Source organism: Gouania willdenowi, chromosome 6 (assembly GCF_900634775.1).
Source record: "Gouania willdenowi chromosome 6, fGouWil2.1, whole genome shotgun sequence".
In the NCBI taxonomy this organism is placed as follows: Eukaryota; Metazoa; Chordata; class Actinopteri; order Blenniiformes; family Gobiesocidae; genus Gouania; species Gouania willdenowi.
The window spans coordinates 70,343,697-70,360,157 of record NC_041049.1 but is presented as its reverse complement, the minus strand read 5'-3'; the positions used below and the strand labels follow the sequence as shown (position 1 = coordinate 70,360,157).

General features: G+C 38.9%; 1 protein-coding gene across 8 annotated transcripts in view; it reads left to right on the top strand.

The window, feature by feature from the left end:
* Nucleotides 1-5,189: 5,189 nt before the first annotated feature.
* Nucleotides 5,190-16,461, top strand: part of LOC114464702 (unconventional myosin-IXa-like) — a 175,644-nt gene continuing 164,372 nt past the window's right edge. For all 8 annotated transcript variants that reach the window (XM_028449176.1, XM_028449175.1, XM_028449179.1 and 5 more), the window contains exon 1: nt 5,190-5,648. The gene's annotated coding sequence lies outside the window, so the exon portion shown is untranslated. The remainder of the gene's footprint in view (nt 5,649-16,461) is intronic.

The following is a 16,461-nucleotide window of genomic DNA, read 5'->3' as shown; positions in this document are numbered from 1 at the left end:
GATCTTCAGTAGCACATGAGAGGAACACATGCAACACCTGACTCTGGTACTGGGAAAAATTCAGGAGGCTGGCTTGACACTCAATCCCTCAAAGTGTGAGTGGGCACGACAGGAGGCACGATACTTGGGCTATCAGCTGGGACTGGGAGAGGTGAGGCCCCAATTGGATAAGGTGGAAGCTATCCGGGACTGCCCTCGACCCCGCACCAAGAAAGAGGTCCGCTCATTCCTAGGTTTGGCTGGCTGGTACCGGAGATTTGGACCTCACTTTGCTAGCATCGCTACCCCACTCACAGCTCTGACTTTCAAGGAGAAGAGGAACCCCGTGACCTGGACAGATGACTGCGAGAGAGCCTTCAGGACACTTAAGGCTCTTCTCTGTTCATCCCCTGTTCTCATGAGCCCAGATTTTAATAAGAAGTTTGTGGTGCAGGTGGATGCATCAGAGGTCGGACTGGGAGCAGTGTTGGCCCAAGGAGATCCTGAGGAAGAACGGCCAATCATGTACCTGAGTCGGAAACTTTAGCCCCGTGAGTCCAGGTATTCTGCGGTGGAAAAAGAGGGCCTGGCTATTAAGTGGGCGCTGGATAGCCTGAGGTACTATTTGCTTGGTCGAGAATTTGACCTCGAGACCGATCATCGAGCACTCACCTGGATCAACACCATGAAGGACCACAACAGTCGGCTCACATGGTGGTATCTCTCCCTGCAGCCCTTCAAATTTGAAATCAGGCATCGAGCAGGAAAAGCAAATGCAGTAGCAGACTACCTTTCCAGGTTGCCGCACATCGCCAACCTCCGGGAGGAGGGGGATAATGTGACGGAGCAGCGCTGTCACTAACCGAGCAGCAGCGCACGCACACACACACACAAACACGTCACACACATTCTCTTTCTCCCCTCCGTATTTCTCCTCACATCATGCATTTAACTAATCTCTTTCTTCCCCAACTGTTGCTAGAGTCAGCCAGGGGTGAACACTTGACTGTTCTAGGTTCACCTGCTGCACAAACATTCACACATTCTCACACACACACACGGAAACTCTTACCGGTGACATGACGTCTCTGAGCAGCTGACGGACAAAACGGGGCAGAGTTAACTAAGGGATTATTATAAAATCGGTTATCATTTGAAAAGGATGTGAATATTGTTTTTGTTTGTATTCCTTAATAATTGCTTTTGGTTTAATTTAAACCACACCCATGGGAGGGGCTAACCTGTTAAAAGCAGTGTAGGAAGCTGCATAGAGGCAGTCTTTCTCTGGAGGTGCATGTGGGATCAATGTACCTGGACATTTCTGAAAGCCTCTCAGCTGGTAGTAGAGCTGGGACCAGGTTGTGGTTTTTTTTCCTCTTGATGTAAATATTTGTGTTCCACTGTAAATATTGAGCACCGGCACCATTTTTGGAAAAATAAATGAAAGTCGACTTGCCATATGGATGGTCTTGGATGGTTCTTCTTTTTGAACTAAAATCGAACCCCGCCACAAAGAGTTTTTGTTCATTCTTCTAACATAACTTTATAGACATTATTGTCTATAAAGAGCTGTTATAGATTATGGCTTTAAAGCCCAGAAAGAACACATAAGGACATAACAAAGTGATAAGTAGATAATGATAATAATAATAATAATACTTTGGATGTTATATTGCGCTTCATCATAAACACTCAAAGTGCTTTACAGAATTAAGGCATTATTATTTCACTCCACACTTAGTGGTGGTAAGCCACTATTGTAGCTACAGCTGCCCTTTGGCAGACTGACGGAAGCAAGGCTGCCATAATGCGCCATTGGCTCCTCCCACTACCACCAACACTCACTCACACATTACATTCATACTAGGCAATGTGGGTGAAGTGCCTTGCCCAAGGACACAATGACAGATGCCATCGGTGCGACTGTCCCCCACTGTTGCCCCTGGAACTCTCAGTGGTCTCCATCCAACTACTAACCAGTGAGTTTGTTTCCAGCCAACATGTCTCAACAACTATGATTATCAGTGAGTAAACCAACAATGCAAATATTCATGTAACTCAACTCCAGCAATTAATCTTCTATAGGCCTTCCTGTCCATTTTGTTTATGGTTGTAAGACTCTGGAATGGAGCTTATCCAAGTTCTATTAAAGCATATATTCATGTATAAATGCTGAGAATTTCACTCTGTTGCATTACCTTGTTGACTCAGCAGTTTATTTACATCCCACCCAGAAAAAAATATGGTTGAAAAGACGTCTATGTCGCACGTCTAAACCACGTCAAAATTTGGTAGAAAAGTGAAAGGTGAAAAGTCGTCGTTTTCTGGTCGTTGAAATAAACGTCTCAAAATGTAATACCTAATTGTGGGAACCTTTGTAATCAACTTGCACTAAGATAAGATTTATATTTTTGGTTTATGTCAGTGGACTGTTATGTATGAAGTTGTTAAAATACCTTTTCTTATTATTTTTTGGGCTAAATTGGACCAAATTAGCCCAAATAAAAGTGGTAAAACTGTTCAGCTACTTAACTCTTATTTCCAATGGGCCACACTTGGACCAAATGTGCTAAAGTTGGACCAAATTGGAACATCTAATGATAATTCAATTTCAACGACTATATTGGGGCTAAATTTGGACCAATTTTGACGGTCAAACCCGTTCCAATTTTAACAACTAAATAAGGGCTAAATTTGGACTACATTGAACGGTCCAATAATAACCTAATTTCAACAACTATTTAGGAACTCTATTTGGACTAATTTTGACACTTAAAAAAACACCCCAATTTCTATGACAATGACAACCAGATTCAGCCCAAAAAAGAACGTTAAAATGACGGTGGTGTTTGGTGGGATGTTTAGTAGCCTTTATGACGGCTTTTATCACTGTCAACACGTAAACCACGGTTGTCCAAACATCACAATATTAAAGGTACTGTATGTGTTCCCCCCAAAGATGACTGTTACATTATTATTTGTTAAAGTAATGCAACTGTTCATTACTTTATAAACAGGCACTGCTATAGTCTACTAATATGATGAATGGGTAGTAGCAGAGGTGGCTTAGCCTTTAGCATGTTAGCTTGCTTTGAAACACAACAAGTAAGAAGTTCTGTCAAGTTAAAGTAAAGGTCAAAGATAAGCCATTGAAGAAGGTGTCACAGCTTTTTCAACTAATATGACGATAGCAACAATTGCTAGCCAATCTTTACCACAACATTAACTTTATTTAAAATGTATGGAAAGGTGTGAACAAAACTTTCTCAGTCTAAAAAACACGGGTTGTGTTTTACTAGTTTACAGTAGCTAAACTAACCCAGGAAGTAAATTAAGGAAGTGAAGTAAAAAAAGGGGAAGTGAGGTTGAGTTCAGTGCTCTGTGGACGAGGTTGCGTCTCTTTTTTGTACTTCTGCATTCATCTTATGTTCAGATCAGCTTGTTACTTGATTTTCACACGAGGCCACCGCTTGTAAAAAGTCAGTTTGAAATGCAAACTAAAACATTAATATTTAGTTTGTGCTCTAGCCTACTGTACAACCTCAAACACCAACCTGTTTTAACTGAGTCCACTTTAAACTGTACAAACTGTTCAACATTCCTAATCAATTAAACGTCTTTTTTAACTAACCTGATGTGTAAACACCTTTAGGACACATTTATGCATAAAACTTCAGATAACATACCATTTGTTCATTTTATCTGTATTATTATATTAAAAAAATACATAATCATTTTATATTCGAAAAGATTTTGATCGGTGCAACCAAAGCAGTACCACCAATAACCATGGGGGGCAGTGTGGCTCTTTTATCATTATGATCGTATGTTCTTTTGTGATGTGGTGAATCACGACGAGGCACTTGAAGCTCATCTTTGTTCAACTTTACCAAAATTGTTAACACATCAATTTTTTGTAATTTTGTTGGGGTTTTTGTAAATGTTGTTGTTCTGTTTTGTCATTGTATTTTATTATTTTTTTGTACATTTGTTGCGGTTTTTGTAATTTTGTTCCATCCATCCATCCATCTTCTTCCGCTTAGCCGTTTCCGGGTCGGGGGTGCAGCATCCTCAGTAGGGAGGCCCAGACTTCCCTCTCCCCGGCCACTTCCTCCAGCTCTTCCGGGGGGACCCCGAGACGTTCCCAGGTCAGCCGAGAGACATAGTCTCTCCAGCGTGTCCTGGGTCTTCCCCGGGGCCTCCTTCCGGAGGGACGTGCCCTGAACGCCTCACTAGGGAGGCGTTCAACAACTATTTAGGAACTCTATTTGGACTAATTTTGCAGGGAGGCGTTCAGGGGGCATCCTAATTAGGTGCCCGAGCCACCTCATCTGGTGCTTCTCGATGCGGAGGAGCAGCGACTCTACTTTGAGCCCCTCCCGAATGACTGAGCTTCTCACTAATTTTGTTGTTTTTTGTAATTTTTTTGTGTTATTTGTAATTTTGTTACATTTTTTGTATTTATTTATTTTTTTTAAAATAAAGTGATTATTTGTATTTTGGAAGTGATTTCATGCATGTACTTTTTAGGGGCCGCACAAATTGAGTTTGAGGGCCGCATGTGGCCCCCGGGTCACCAGTTGCCCATTCCTGGTGTAGATAAATCCCTGATTATAGTGCAACATTTCATTTTTTTGTTGTTGTTTGTTTGTAAATTTGACCTATGAAAACCCAGATGGTTTGTGATCGGAGGGAACACGCTGTATGTCCACTATAGCAGTGGTTCTCAAACTTGTTTGGCTCGAGTACAGTTGTTGTTTCTGAATCCAAGTACCCATGTCTAGTAACAACCAGAATAATATTAAAAACAAACATAGAACATAATGATGGAATGAATGAGGGTTAACACACATTTTAAAGACTCTAACTAAAAGAAGCAGTACTATTTAGTGCCTCATGATTACATTTTTATCATTTCCTGTCATTTCCCGCCTATTGTGGGACTGAGACTGACCTTTGTATTTTCACATGTTCTAATTAAAACCATTTTCATCATCATTATTATAAACCAAAAAATACACATTTTTAAATCTCCTTATTTTTCATTCTTTTATTTGTTGATAATGCCTGTAGTGCCATCGCGTACCCCTAGGGGTACACGTACCTCCATTTGAGAAACCAGCACTATAGTGTGTTTAGATGTGGGTGTGGCAGTCGTAGTGGCCACAAACCACGCATCTGTCAATCACGTGCTGATTGACCGCCCCCACGTTCATCCCACACACACACACACACACACACACACCACGCATTGAACCAGATCTACTTGGTGTCATTCCACATGAGAGTCCTTCCAGATCCCACCTTCATAAAGAGCCCACCCTACGCTCCACGTGGACGCGCATGCGGCGAGTTCACGCGCAGCAGCAGCCGTGGACTGTTTGTAGAGAAGAGAGAGAGGGAGGCGACGTGACGGCACGAGAGGACACGACACGGAGCACAGGACTACCACCACCACCACCACCACCACCACCACCACACTGAGGATTTATTGGTCCAGAATCTGGAGGTTTGAGCTGCGTCGCTTTTTACGCACGGCGCCGTCAGACCATCCCGAGGTTTTGGCCCCGGCGGGCGCACGCTCGCTCACACGCACGGTGTAACCGCTGATCCTGGTCTGCAGAGCGGAATAAAAATAAGAGCAGCGGACTGGAAGCACCGGGGAGGAGGTATGTTCTATGGTTCTATGGTTCTAAGGTTCTAAGGTTCTGCTTTACCACGCCGTGTGACAGCGTGTAAAGGTGGACACCGTGTGCGTGTTCATCAGCTGCACCATGCCTCCATTCAATGCCACGACACCCAGTGGATGTTGATGATTACAGTGGGGGATCGAACACGTTCTCCACCCTGATGGATGTCACACTGTGCCTTACAGAATGCGTCAGCGCATGGCACGTCTTTAGGTGCAGATAGTGCAGCAGTGATGATGGATGGATGGATGGATGATGGATCCATCCCATGCTCCTACAGTCAGGTCTATGGTCTGAGCTTCTGCTTCTGCTTCTTGTTGTTGTCCTAGATTCAGATATCTCTGGTGTTTTGACATTTTTGCTCCAGTGACGTCTCTTACATCACGTGTGTCAAACTCAAGGTCCGGGGGCCAAATTCGGCCCTTTAGAGTAGTGTTTCTCAAATGGGGGAACGTGTGCCCCTGGGGGTACACAATGGCATTACAGGGGGTACTTAAGAGAGAGAGAGAGAGAGAGAGAGTGGAACATTAACAAATGAAAGCATTGAAATAAGGTTTTATATTGTTTGTTTAGTTAAAAAGGTTAAAGTTATCGAGGAGGATTTTCCCAAAGTTTAGTAAATAAACGTCCGCTCCACTTTTTAAAAAAATGCACGTGGACAACACTCTACCTGCTCCCACGAGGGAACGCCTATTAAACGTGCGTGAGAGCGTGCACGAGCCAGGGCTCGCATCACTAGCTTACATTAGGATCAACTTCTCTGCTAATAACTACACCACGTGGTACATGGCTGGAAATTATAAAAAAAACCAACTATAACATAAATCCATTCAGGAGCCACTAAATACTTTTATTCACTGATTTACAAAATGAGATTCTTTAAAATGTGTCATTCATTCCATCATTATGATCTATACAGTAGTTGTTTTTAAATAGTATTTTGAGCAAAATGTTGTCGTTGAACAAAGGGGGACTGGAGCTCAATAAGTTTGAGAACCACTGCTTTAAACATCATATTCGGGGCCCACAGACAGTACAAATGACAGATAACGTTAATTATTGTATGAAGCACAATTAATCAAATTTTAATCGTGAGTACGGTTTTGGCCTTTACGATTAAAGTAACCTAATCGTTGGAGATTTTTACATTTTAAATCTGGGCTCTGCTGTACATCATCATGCAGTTGGTAAAACTGTTCATATATTGTTTGTTAAAAAGTAGTTAAATAAAACTTTAACAGAATCAATGATCGTGATTACAATATTGATATAAATAATCATGATTATCATTTTGGCCATAATCAATGAGTTTTACAGCATGCTAGACTGTACTCATATTACAGATAAAGGAGGTGAAAGTGTTTTCTGCCATTGATTGGAAACAAGAGTGACTTTGACCTTAAATAGAATCAAATAAATAAATAAAATAAAAATCATTTCTCTCTGACAGTCCCTGGGTTTAAAGCTGGAATGCAGAACAAACAAAGTGTGTTTATTGCTGGTGCTTCAGTTGGAGCTGAAATTATCCAACATGTTAAAACTGGTCTGTTTGTCCTGAGCCAGATCAGAGCAGACCACCGGTGCCCCCAAGGTCTCTGTCCAAGGGTTCAACAAGCCATGTGAAAACTATTCCACCATCTAACGCCTCCCCTCACCACACCTTCTACCAGGGCTGGACTGGCCCACTACCATATCAGAGGACACCATGTCGTCAGTGATGCTCAACATGTGGCTCTCTGTCTTCATTTTAATAATAATTCCCCCAAAAACACATTTAAAGGAGGAAATCTTTTGAACCTTTTTTATCTTTTATGTTTGACCAAAATTTGCTGCTTTTCAAAAAGTTCTGATGCTTTTTTTCAGACTTTAGCCTTTGGCCAATTAATAATCCTTTTTTCTTATTTTTTTTTACATTTTCATCCAATTTTTGTCCTTTCTTTCCTTTTATTGATTTTTTCCCACTTTTAATCCAAATTGCCTAACTTTTGTCCAATAAATACCACTTGTTTTTTTTTGTTTTTTTTCCCCGACATTTTGCCTTTTTTGTTACCACATTTTTGCCCTTTTTCACCATAGTTTGTCACATTTTGCCCATTAAAGCGATCCTTTACATACCACCTGATTCCTCTTTATTTGCCCTTCTTTGCCCACTCTTGACTGATTTTGGCCCATTTTGGTCACTTTTTACTCTTTTCTTTCCACGTTTTAGCCACTTTTGAACCATTTTTGGACACCTGTTAGCATGTCTGCCTCCACTCTCTCTTCAAAACGTAGCGGACTGGACCGGCCCACTTTGGCCCGTCCACCCCTGGCTTCTACGTCCTTTACTCGTTCTCCATGGAAGGGGTCAGACTGCACCACATCCCAGTCGTTCTCCTCTTAGAAAAGTGCAGCAGCTGAACGAGTCGTGGTGGTGAATATTTCAGATATTTTCTGCTCTTGTTTTTACCATTTTCAAGTGACGTGCAACCATGTGGTCAGACCCTAAACCCCGCCCCCGTTCCCATTCCTTTCTAATTTTGTCAAAGAGGAGAATTCCCTCTTTGCGGTGTGAACTTAGTAGACATTAACATTTAATTCAGGTTATTATGTAAGCCTTTGGGAACAGAAGTGAAAACATTGCTTTGACAGCTCCAGCTGCCCGTGCTCGCCAGCGTGACGCAGAAGCTTAAGATCAGCGAGTAGTAGGTGCTGCTTCAACATCAACTGTGACAGATGAAGATGTTGCATGGAATTCTGGAGAGCTCACCATGACGTTCTCGCCTTGTTCGCTATGGAGATCATCACCGCCGCAGTCATCTCAGGCAAAGCTAAGCATGTTGAATGAGATACATCAGCCATCTTAATAATTCATGGAGAATGAAAGCATGTAATCAGTTCTCTGTAGCTGTTTAAAACCTACTCCTTTAGTTCAGATTTTTGCTTTAACTGGATTGTTTGTATTCCAGGTGTTGATTTCATCACATGCAACATCTGTACTAAAGGCTTCATTTGGCGGGAGAACGTTGTACCAAATTTGAAATTCTTCCCAATAGTTGGGACATTTTCAAATCTGTTTAGCCATAAACACTTGTTTGTTTAGATCATAATAAACATTAGTTGAGATGAATAAACTATAGCATGCGCCAAAATAAAATTATATCAAATAAGTAGCCTTAGTCACAACTTTTGAAACATTATTTGGATAAAGCTGCTCCAAAATTAGGCGTTTTAGGTCGTAACGCAGAAAAAGGTTGTGAAATCCTAAAGGTGTCGAGAAATAGGAAAATGTCACCAATTTATTTAGAGAAATCATTTTTATATACAGTATAATGAATAGCAATTTTCCTTTCATTTCATGTAAATGTAAGTAAGAAATATGATAATGGGATATATATTGTTATGATGATATAAATAAATATACCTAATCGTGATGTAACATTTTTAAAACATTAATTTTGTTAAGGGCTGACAAACTTACAACTGTACGTTGGCAACAGAGTTTTGATATAGTTTTTTCACTTAGAATAAGAAATAGTACCAAAATGAAAATCTTTATTTTTAAATGATTACGTACCATAATTGTTATCATTAGTACTTTTACTGCTGAGTCATGATGAGTAAAAGCTTCCGATCGTCAAACTCAGGAAATTGGATCTCATGAACTCGCGTATGACATCAGGTAAATTGAGATTACTCGATGCAAAATGAGTTACATATGCTTTAAATGTCGGGGACAAACTGTGCTGTGGTGCAGACTGAGATGTTTTTACGTAGACCTCTTAAAGTCGTCGTTGTTTCATTCACATTCATATTTCATTTCTCAGTGATTTATCCTGAGCTACGAGCACTGATGATGATGATGATGATGATGATCACTGAGATAAGCCCATCATCAGATTTGGGGCTGATCTACACGTCCAGTATTCAGTGGAACATGATTTGATTTTACAACCCACTGACCTTTATTTCTCTGGTGACGTGACGTCTGTGATGATTGATTTTCTGGTTTTGAAGTCGGCTTTGACCATGTCCTGATGTCCTTACTCTGCAGTTGTCCAACCTTCTCCTGGTTAGTGTAAGACAATACCAGGATGAGGTCAGATATTCACATTCCCTGTCTATGCAGAACTATCCATCCCTATCCAGGTGTATTAATAGTGTTCCACAATGGCAGAGAGAGGTGCGTGTGTGTGTGCGTGTGTGTGTGCGTGCGTGCGTGCGTGCGTGACACGCCTCAGTCATTGTCCTGGTACGGCCATTAGAAGATTCTGCAGTTGAGTGGTCAGGTTTCCATTGTCGACGGAGAAAAGATCCATGTTGGCCATTTATCAAGTCTTGTTCTTAAAGCTGATATCCAGAGTTTCTGAGAAACGTCTCGATGTCCCGCCCTAAACAGCCTCACTTCCTCCCACTGCCTCTCCAAATCTACCAGAAGCCACGCCTCTACTTTTCTGCGCGCACCTGCGAAACATAACAAGGTCGCATCGGGTCACATTGATATATGTCTATGGGTCACGTAAGAGCCAAAAATCATATTTACATGTTTGTTGTTGTGACGCACCTCCTTGTTTTCGTGCAAAGTTCCACATTCACTTTGATTGACAGTCTCAAAAACAGGAAGTTGAAGCCTATTGGCTGTGATTGGTTCCATGTGTATAGGGGTCTTTAGGATGAAGGAGGGACTTATATACATTAATGTATATGAATGACCACCGACAGTAGATCATAGTAAAAGACTAATAAGGTATTTTTATGAATTTCAAAAGAATTATACATAGATTTTTTAGAAACTCTGGATATCAGCTTTAAAGCCGTTGGAGACGACATACGTTTTTACAATTTCAACCTAAGCCTTGGCGATAAAACGATAACGATGTATTTCGTGATAGAGATGTAATCGATATCAATAGAAAATGTGTGTGATAGAATGTTTGATCATTTCTACTGAACTCAGTTAGAAAAAAAAAAACCCCGGAAACAACGCGAGACCCAGAAACGCAAGGCATTCTGGGGTATGTAGGCAGATGTACACCACCTACTTTAGGGCGTTCATTAGCAGTTTTATGTTTCACCGCGGATGATAAAGACCAGGTTCACCCAACAACGTGAACCAGTTCAACATCCTCCACCAGATCCACCCAAAGTTCCTGCAAACACGTTGAGAGATTCAGTAAAAACTATTGGAATTATTTTTCCTTTTTGTTTTTTGGAAAATAATTTCATAATATTTTCTTAATGCATACCTGCTGTTTGTTTCATGTCAGAGATGTTAGTTCTACCTCAAATGTACACTGATTATTTATAAAATGTGTTGCACATTTTCTTTAAGCATTTATTTAATGTCAATATTTGTACATTGAACAGTTTATTTCTTTATTTGAGGATTTTTAGTTTATTTCCATAGTTTTGTAGACCTCTATTTAAATGTTAAAGATTACCTTTTAAAATAATTTTCTTCTGGTTCTTATTTTAAATAGGTAAAAAAAATAATCAATAATTATTGATATTGATTGATATGAAACACTTGCAGTATATCGCGATACATATTTCAGGCATATCGCCCGCATTTCAACCGTTTACATCTTTTATTGATCTATGACTCATGCCTACACGATGTCTTTATCTGATTTAAAAATGATATTACTCTCCAGCAGCTTTATGTAATTTCTGCTTTTGATTTTTTTTAAAACAATTGGGTTTTTTATTCTTTCAGGATTCACGAGAAACATGTTTATTAGGTTAATTTAAATGTCTGGATCACATGTGAGTGAACAGAAGTGTGTGATGATGGGTTAGCGCTCTGTCCAAACACAAATAGACGGACAACCACTCACTCACTCACTTATGGTCAATCTAGACACTGTAAATAACTTAACGTACATATTTTTGGATGGTGGGAGGAGCCCGGAATACCCAGAGAAAAATAACTATTGCAAACTCAGGGAGAACATGCAAGTGGACAAGGTTTTCTTTCATTTCTTACTTTTTTTGCCACTAAATGGTCTCGTCAGTCTTTCTCCTTTTGTTTGAATAATTGCAAAGATAATTTCTAGGGATGTAAATAACCTGTTTAATTCTGATACGATGTCGATTGTCAGAACGATTCAATATTTGTTGATGTCACAAATCCTGCCACGATACGATTTCCATTTAAATGGAATAGCAGTCCTGCTATTAATATCGACAATAATCTGAGTTTTTTTTCACATTAAAGAATAAACACACAATATTGAAACATTTTGAGAGTTTTATTGCCTGACCGTTTAAGGGATTTACATGAAAAACATTCTTTGAAAAAACCTTTTTTCTCACCAACTAACGTTTGGTATTTTGACAAAAAAATTAAAGCGGAAGGAAAAATGGCGTTGGATAATTATCGATGTCTATACATTAGATCAATTTGACTAAATCATTGATCAATCAATCGATTAATCGATCTATATTGATTCATCTTTACACCCCTAGTAAGTTTTCTTTTGCAAATCCTGTTAATTAGTCCCGTGTGGATTGTCTTAATCTAAACCAAAATCTCAATATTTTCACTGATATTGTTTTTTTTTGTTTGTTTGCACAATTATGTCAAAAGTACTTAACAGATTTTGACAAGATTATAATTAAAAATAGTCCTTACGCCGTGGAAGACTCGGATTCTGATCAATATCCTGATTCTGGATTATTTTGAGAAATCCCAATCTCTCATAATTGGCAAAAATTAATCTCTGTTCATAATTGACAGACCTTAATGAAATTTGACTCAGTTATGTCAAATTGGTTCCTCTATTACCCCATTGATCAGGTCTGGATTGCACATTTTATCACGATCTTTCAAAAGAATGGGGTGCTTCTAAACATTTTGACTTACTGTAGGGCTGGGCGATATATTGAGATTCAAGATATAGAAAATTAGAATATCTCCTATATTGATATATATGTATATATATATATCAATAACTCATTCTGTCATAAAACACTTGTTTGAGAAATCAGTGCTTTCACTACTTTTCACAATAGCGTTAAAAAGCACAGTTTCACTCACACATGCTGTCCTTTTTAGGAGAAAAAGCCAAAGTTGTTTGTTAATAAATGTGGCATTTTGCATCAGAAATGTTAACTTCAAATGATCTTTCTGGTCAGATTATATTAAATTAAAATGATTGAGATTTGTATCGTACATCGCCATTTTGAGAAAAAATATTAAGATATGAGTTTTGGTCCATGTTTCCCAGCCCTAACTTACTGTATTGTTATTGGGATTGAAATTTCTTCCAAACCTTAAGTGTGTGAATGATCATGGTGAGTGACATGACCAGGATCACTGATCCAGATAACTGCCAACATCTGGTAAAGAGGATATTTGGCGTTTAGCGGAGGTTTGCGTTCTCTGAATGCTCTGGTTTTAAAATAAATGACCCAGAGAAGACATGCTGATGTGCCATAATGTGTAAGTTTAGACAGTGTAAGTTCTGGAGAAAACACGTGCTTGTCCTGGCTGCATCCGTCTCTTTAATATCTGTAATCAATGGTGGTTCACTTCAGCGCGGAGGCCAGTGTGTCCTTCAGCGGAATACCAACAAACTCACTTTGGCATGCACACGCACACAGCTGCACCGAAAAACTAACTGCCATCATTTTGAACATCTGAAAAGAATCACTAAGCGCTGTGAATGCTGTAGACGGTGGGTTGGATGCCTGAGTGGAATAAGAGCGCTGACACTCTGAGGCTGTTTCTGACCTCCTGACCTCTCTGACACTCATGTGACATAAAGCCTCAAAGTGATTTGTCACAGGGAGCCTTTAAATGTTTAAGTAAAGTACCCACTATTGACTTTGCACCAGGTTAACGTCCCATTGGAGCATTCACTGCATAGAATAGCTTTGATTCACAAACATACAGTGTTTGTTTGCTTTTTTTAAAGGATGACGTGGGGAAAAAAATCCCCACCATTAATGCAAAGCGGATGAGAGTTCTGAACTGTTTTTGGCAGAACCGTCTGATAATGTTAGGATCATTTTTTTCCACCACCTCTTTTTTTTTTTTTTTTTTTTTTACAAAGCAGTAACAGCAGTACAGAATGTGTCTGCTGTTTGTTATTCAGCTCGTAAACTTGAGGCGGTCTGGATTTCTTTTCCTTATTTTTTACGTCTTCCTACGTCCGTATATATATTAACACAACTGCGTACTTTGGCTATCGCCGCAAATAAATACATCTTGTTTCTGTTGCTGAACCTCTTATAAAAATGAAGAAGTGAAGTGCGATCATGGATGAAGCCAGTAGAAATACTCTCCTCATTACAAACACACACAGCATTCAGGGTTCTCACCAGGAATTTAACACAGCATGGCACGCGATGAACACCATTGGTGCAGAAAATTTTGAATTTTTGAGGGACAAATTTAGTGAAGTAAAGCTAAAGTTGTTTTGTTTTTTTGAATTTCATTTAGATTTTTGTGCAACTGAAAATGTATTTTGTGCCTTAACAATTGGACTTTAAAAAAAAAAACAGTCATTTCACTGTATTTACGTCAGATATTTGTTTGGACCAGCAGAGGGCTCTGGTAACCCAGTGGTCGGTTGGTATGCAGATATTCTGTGCAGTGAAGAAGAGATGCTATGCTAGCAGACAGAGCTAATAGAAAAACATGACTTTTACAGATATTCACGTAATATTACAGATATTCTTTCAGTGCTAAAGGGGTAAGGAATCATTTATGAACATGTTTAAGAGTAGAAGGCGGCCAGAAAGAAAGTAGTAGCAGATTCCGTCTGCCGCCTCAGCATTTGGACAAGAGAAGGATAAATATATAGCGCCCTCTGCTGTTTAAAAAAAGTAGTGCGATTAAAATTTCAGAAAATCGATTTGAACCGTGATACCTATGAATCGATTTTTAACTGCCTTACGATTAATCGTTAAATACCTACTAATCAGAGCCAATCCCCAAACAGCATTATATACTGTATATATAAAACACAATAGAAACAACTCAATAACAGCGCTATTCATCAACTTATCAACTTGTTTCAATAGGTGCAAAACATTTTGTTTTTAAAATACATTTTAAACGTATACAGTGAACTCATTAACTTAGTGATCATCAAGATCATTCCAAACTTCTTCTTTTGACATTTGTTCTAAATTTACTTTGTTCAAAAATATAAACCCCTCTTAATGATATTTTCCTTCTCTTTTGATTTAAAATGATATAATACCCAAAAGAAGACTTTTATTTCTTACTCAAAATTAACACTTTTAACTTAAATAAATAAAAAAAAATTTTCTTCTAGTTTTTTCAAACAGTTCGTTATGATTTGCCCGGAATTCCACTTTATGTATTATTCTTAATGCTTTCTTTTGTAATTTGATGAATGAATCTGTCTGTTTTACATGTATTAGCCCAGCTTTCTGAGCAAAAGACCAGGTAAGGCAAAATAAGAGATGAATAAAGCAACTCCAGACAGTCTCTATTAAATATACTTTTTGTTCTATGTCGAAAGCCAATAGTTTTAAATGTGAATGTTTTAGCAGCTGTTAAAAATGTTGCCAACAATGTCATTCCTGGCTTGTCTTTATTCTATAAACTTATCAATAAAAACTAAAGTACAGCATTAAAAAAGTGCTGTTTTAAAGGAGTCCTGATGTGGGAACACTTTTCTATTAAAAAAAAAAGTATCTTTCTCCTTTCCTCTTTATTGCCCTGACCAGGTTTAGCAAAAACACAGTGACCTGGATGACTGAGATCTGTAAAAACAGCCGGCATGCATGTCTAATGGGAGTTCAAAAGGTGAACGTCCATTAGACTGCAAGGTGAAAGGGTAAAAATATGGTCACCATATTAGTTGAAATATCTGAAGCATCCAGTTAAGACATGAATCCAAGCTTTTTTCTTGTTGTTTCCTGTTTGGTCATTTTTCTGATGAGAATTGATGTCAAAGTGGAAAAACTGAAAAAACTATTCTAGGGAAATTTGAGACTCCCTCAAAGGCTTCCCAGTAAGTCTTCTATTCTTTGTCAGTTCATTAGTGTTGGACTCATGTTGATCATGTAATACCTCTGATTTTTCCATGACTGCTGAAAACGGAGAGAAATTACACAATTCACTTGCTAAACACAAAAATGGCTACATCGTTATTTAATATTTAATTACAATCAAAAGCAACTGGAATTTGACGTGCAATATACCCTTATATGCATGGTTTGGGAAAATAACACATTTCCATTAGACGAATGCCAATACATCGATTATTAGATTAATCGCGATTCGACATAAATGTTCAAAATTGATAGGACCACAAAAAAAATAATAGTTATGCTTCCGGTTACGTGACCGACCCTATTTAAAACGCCGACCCTAATTTTATTTTCGTGGTCAAATCAAGTACAACAGAAAACTACATGCAGTAGCGCTCAAGTGACTTCACCACTCAGCAAGCCTTGCAGCGCCACCACGTGGTAATGCAGGACGCATCAACTTCCTGTTTGTGTTTCCAGCATGGCCATAATCAATGCAATGTTTTGCCATTATGTGAACTGTGCAAATACAGTGGCAAAGAGGCCGTAGTTTATTGCCCTTATGGCAAAAAAACAGAAAAACGGTCATCTTTGAGAATTCAATCAATAAATGCCGCGTGTGAAACAGAAATGTGTTGATTTCTTCATGGATTTCTTTAAAATTCTAAAATTGCTAGCAACAAAACATTGGTTGATATCTCTGGGAAAAATTTAAGGAAAACTATTTGCGTAGCAATAATAGCAGCAATTTTCAACATTGCTTATCTCTGTTATTTTATATATGAAAGTATTGCTAAACATG